The sequence below is a fragment of the Thalassophryne amazonica genome, chromosome 10 (genome assembly GCF_902500255.1).
Source record: "Thalassophryne amazonica chromosome 10, fThaAma1.1, whole genome shotgun sequence".
NCBI classification, from domain to species: domain Eukaryota; kingdom Metazoa; phylum Chordata; class Actinopteri; order Batrachoidiformes; family Batrachoididae; genus Thalassophryne; species Thalassophryne amazonica.
The window spans coordinates 39,247,062-39,252,511 of record NC_047112.1 but is presented as its reverse complement, the minus strand read 5'-3'; positions in this window follow the sequence as shown (position 1 = coordinate 39,252,511).

Sequence of the window (5,450 nt, the reverse complement as noted above, 5' to 3'; positions counted from 1 at the left end):
CCCCAAACGGTGCACATCAACCACAATCAAACGCACAAATACTTTTTAATGTCGTGCACACATGCTGAAAGGCACACAAGTAACTGGTCAATCAGTTAAAGTAAAGATTAGACTGTATTATAGTTTTGCAGAAGTAGGAACATTGCAACAAATCACAATCACAGGTGATGTAAAGCAGTCAATCCATTCACACGTCAATGTACACTCTATCAAATTGAAAATTATCCATGTGACAGCTTTAGTGTCTGAAACAACAAAATACAACTAGAGCAATGGCCCAATTTTAAATGAGTTGTTTACAGTTGTTTACATTTCAAAACTTTACAGCATCTGATTAACATATTTTGAAAAATACCTTTTTATGTATGTACAGAGCGTGTACGCACTTTCATCATCAGATGGAGCAGCATCTTATTTGGATCCAATATAAAAAATAGTATAGCAATATTATTTGATAATGCTCTATAGAAGTTGACATTTTCAAAGAAGCCAGACCAAGTTAGAGGCAGACAATTTCAAAATGTATATTACATGTATTATACGATATATAATACTATAATAATAATAATATAATATATAATAATAATAATATATAATATATAATACTCGTATATATCTATTATATGTATTATATAATATATGTATTATTATATTATATATATTATATTATATGTATTACTGCATAGTATATGTATTATATGTATATTACTGAATCTGGCCTGTCAACTTCATGGAAAACTCATATAATAAAGCACTGTTAGGCATAAAATGTTGAATTTAATTGATAAAGGTAACTTTTTCCACATAACATTGTTAATTAAGTGCAAAACAACATTGTCATTGACATTAATTAAATCAAATGAAACATTATTACTTAAATCCCAATATTGTGTTGCACTTAATTGACAAAGTTATGTGGAAAAAGTTACATTACCTTTATCAATTAAATTCAACATTTTATTTCTTAGAGTGAGTCATCAGCGTCATGGCACAGTTTGTTTAACAAACATGAAAGCGTATGGCTGGGACATACCTGGGAAATGTAAGTCCTCTCCCACGATTTTCACGAGTATCACGATTCGTGCAATTAATTGCAGTGCAGGACGGCATCTTGCAATGCAAACAAAGCTAAATCAAATCAAACAAAGCTAAATCGGCGAATATTAATCTAAATTGCACGTGTGCTACGAGCGTCTTTTTTATATCAGCGTTGGAAGTTCTGGGGGACACAAGATGGCGTTTTCTGTACTTCCACCGGCTTCACGCCTCAGCGGCCAATCAAGGTGCAGCGATCAATCAGGCCCATTCCACGTAGTGTAGAGTTCAGTGGGATTGACAGACGACATCTTGTGGAATCTCGCGGGAACTCAGTGGCAAGTTCACACTGAAAGAGGAAGTGCCAAATTTTGAGTCCACAGTGAAACAGGAATTGTCAAATGTTTAACACTTCCTGGCATGGGTGGAGCTAGAGCAGAGGCCACAGATGATTGACATGTCACGGCACATGCAAAAAAAAAAAAAAAGAGCTGCATTTTGAAATAGGTGGCACATATTGACTGCTAGGCCCACCCTGTACAGTAGTTGGTGCTGTCTACCACAAAAAGTTCTAATACACCTTAGTAGAAGAAGAAAAATGTTTGACTCATGTGAAACTGAACACGTCATCTGAACGACAGGCTCCAAATGACACCAAAGTTATATCATGAGTAAACGACTGTATTTTATGCCAGAAATGATGTCCAGGTTGTTAAAAGTGGAATTTCTCCTTTCATTCGGGTTGCCTTATATATACAAGTGTTTCTCCAGTGATTTTAAACGAGCAGGCAGCTGTTGATTTATGAGATATAAAGTGAAGACACTCAGTCTGACAGAAATACAGGTAATTTACTCCTCCTCTGTTCTGTATAAAACCTGTGTAACCTCTTAATTTTGCTGTCTGAGTGACACAACTTTAGATAAATAAATCTAAAGTTATCTTCCTCAAACTGAAAGCAAATCTCTACAATTTGATATAAATGAATTTAAAATATACAAGGTCTGTTAGAAAAGTATCGTACCTTTTTATTTTTTTCAAAAACTATATGGATTTGATTCATATGTTTTTATGTCAGCCAAGCTTGAACTTTCGTGCGCATGCGTGAGTTTTTCCACGCCTGTCGGTTGCGTCATTCGCCTGTGGGCAGGCTTTGAGTGAACACTGCTCCACCCCTCTTGTCGTTGTTTCATTGCGAGGAAATGGCAGAATGATTTGGCTTTTTTTCCATCAGAAATTTTTCAGAAACTGTTAGAGACAGGCAGCTGGAAACCATTCGAAAAATTTATCTGGCTTTCTGTGTTGTGTGGGCCACTGAAGAGGAGGTACTGCTGGCCCACCACCACCAGATGGCGCCCTGCTTGGAGTGCGGGCTTCAAGCACGAGAGGGCGCCGAAACTAGTGGAGTGACAGCTGTCACATCATCAAGCACCAGCTGTCACTCATCTACATCATCCTCCATAAAAGCCGGACTGCAACTCCACCTCCCCGCCGAGAAATCAGCTACCATTCAGGTAATTTTCTCTGCTGACTTAAAACATTGAGTAATAATCTGAACTTCTTTGCAGCCGTTTTCCTGTGGTGTTTTCCTTATCTGTGGGATTGCCGTTTAGTGTGATCAGCGACGGCTTCGCTTCACACCCCAACCAGATAAGTGATTAGACAGGAGCTGCACGAGTGTGTGATTGGAGGTGGAGGTGCTCCCTCCCAAAAGAACACAGACTGTGGGATTACTGAGTGTGCAAACTCACACTCATCAATACTGTTTCTGTTCTCTGCCAGCAGTACCGGGTCTGACTGCTGAAGACAGTGGCCACCTGGGGCGCAGGGCTTGGCGGCTCCGGTGTTCTTCAGATCCGTTGGTGGTGGAAGCTGTGTGGGATCCGGCTCTTCTCTCGCCAGACGTCTTCTATCTTCGAGCCTGCCCACACGTCACCTTGTGTATAATTGACATTCCACAATATTGTTATTGTCTGTACTTCGTTGTGCGATTCACAACATTAAATTGTTACTTTTTGGCTTATCCATTGTCCGTTCATTAACGCCCCCTGTTGTGGGTCCGTGTCACGACACCTTCCCAACATTCTGTGAAAATATTACGGGCTTCACAGAGAATAAGGAGTGTTACTACAGCTTTAAGGATGGCCCACAATGGCGCACGGCGCGCCGTGCTCTGAGCCGCCATCAAGAGGCAGAAACCACCACATCATTTCTAAACGGATGGCTGTGTGGAGCCGGGACCGTCGTGTGCAGTTTCTCTGGTTATCACATTTTCCGGCAGGTTTCACTTTTAACAAGAGATTTTGTCATGGAAAGCCGCGCGGAGGCTTCGCGCGTCACGACCGATTCGCTGATGAAGCGAGACAAAAGAACACCTCCGTTTCGGAGTGCCAGAAGACAAGTTGGGACATGCCTATCTCGGCTTTCAGTGCTTACCAGTCGAGTGAGTATAAGAGAAATTGTGGAGAGCTGGGCTTGTCCTCTGGCACTCCGAAACGGAGGTGTTCCTTTGTCTCGCTTCATCAGCGACTCGGTCGTGACGCACGAAGTCTCCGCGCGGCTTCAAGCACGAAGGTTCAAGCTTGGCTGACGGAAAAACATATGACTCAAATCCATATAGTTTTTGAAAAAAATAAAAAGGTACGATACTTTTCTAACAGACCTCGTAAAATCCAGCTTCCTGATGAAGTGGTGTAGAGGAGGAGTTTCTTAAAAAGAAGACCCGATAGTTCAGCTACAATTTGCCATAAAGTACAACTGAGATGCAAGCCGAGATTTGATGTTTTGGTGAAAGAAACTTTTGCATTTCTTCATAAATTATATAAATAAAGTCCAACACATATTCAGTGACTTGGAAATGTTCATGTTTCCATCCCCTGACTTGTCTGAAGAAAACTGGCAATAAAACTGATTATTATTTACAGGCAGTGGTGGGCACTGTTCAGCTAATCCAATAAGCAATAATTATCAAAGCTAATGTTTTTGCTAGCGGATTAGCTTTTCAGATAACTTTTAAAACCATCGTTGGACCAATTATCTTCCGATAAATTAAATTCTGATAACTTTCAGTCCAATAACATTTTTTTCTGGTAAAGTGAGCAAAGTTTAACGGTCAAAACATTTGTAAACCCGAAAAATCAAACATTTTAATCCCTGTCGTGTGTACATCAGTGGTTTTTGGCAGACTAGCTGTTGCTTGTTGATGACATCATCATTAAGTGCAAAACGTAATTGGCCGGTCAACACAGGGAGCGTTGTGGGTCGTGTAGTTCAGCTTCACTTTGGACATTTTTTTTACTAATAGCTCAATTTCATAGCCTTAAGAGTGTGCATATCATGAATGCTTGGTCTTGTTGGATTTGTGAGAATCTACTGAATCTACTGAATCTACCTTGTTTCCCATGTAACAGTAAGAAATATGCTCAAAACCTGGATTAATCTTTTTAGTCACATAGCACTACTATTCTTCTGAACATTACTATATATATATATATATATATATATATATATATATATATATATATACACACACACACACACACACATACACACTCTACGGTGCATTCAGATCCAGAACGTATTCACAGTGCTTCACTTTTTCCACATTTTACGTTACACCCTTATTACAAAATGGATGAAATTATTTTTTCTCTCTCTCTCTCTCTCTTATTGTGGCCAGCCCAAGGCACACCTGTATAATAATCATGCTGTCTAATCAGCATCTTGATATGCCACACCTGTAGGGTGGGATGAATCATCTCAGCAAAGGAGAATTGCTCACTAATGCAGATTTTGACAGATTTGTGAAGAATATTTGAGAGAAATAGTTTTGTGTATATAAAAAATGTTTTAGATCTTTGAGTTCAGCTCATGAAAAATGGGAGCAAAAACAAAAGTGTTTATATTTTTGTTCAGTGTGTATCATAGGTGTCAGCCTGACTCCAGAAAGGGCAAAGAGGGTGCAAGTTAGGTTTCGTTGTAACCACCAACTCAGGTGACAAAAACCATCTCAAGGTGCCTCACACAGAACAATTCAACACACAAAAAAAAATTCAAATACATAATTAAAAACAGAAGTAAAATAATAAAACAGATGCAAAATGAAAACTATTCATAAGAAAGAGAATAAAAATAGGTTTTAAGTCTTGACTTAAAAATGTCCTCACAGTCGCAGGAAGACCGTTCCACAGAGTGGGTGCACGATAAGAAAAAGCTCTTACTTCTTCACCCTGGGAACACAGAGAAGTCCCGCATCCTGCGACTGCAAAGCCCAGGCCGGCACGTAGGGTTCCACCAGATCAGCCAGATAAAACGGTGCCATGAACAACTTTACGAGTCAATAACAAAACCTTAAAATCTGCTCTCACAGAGACAAGGAGCCAGTGTAAAGATAAAGTACACCACATTATTTGTCTGG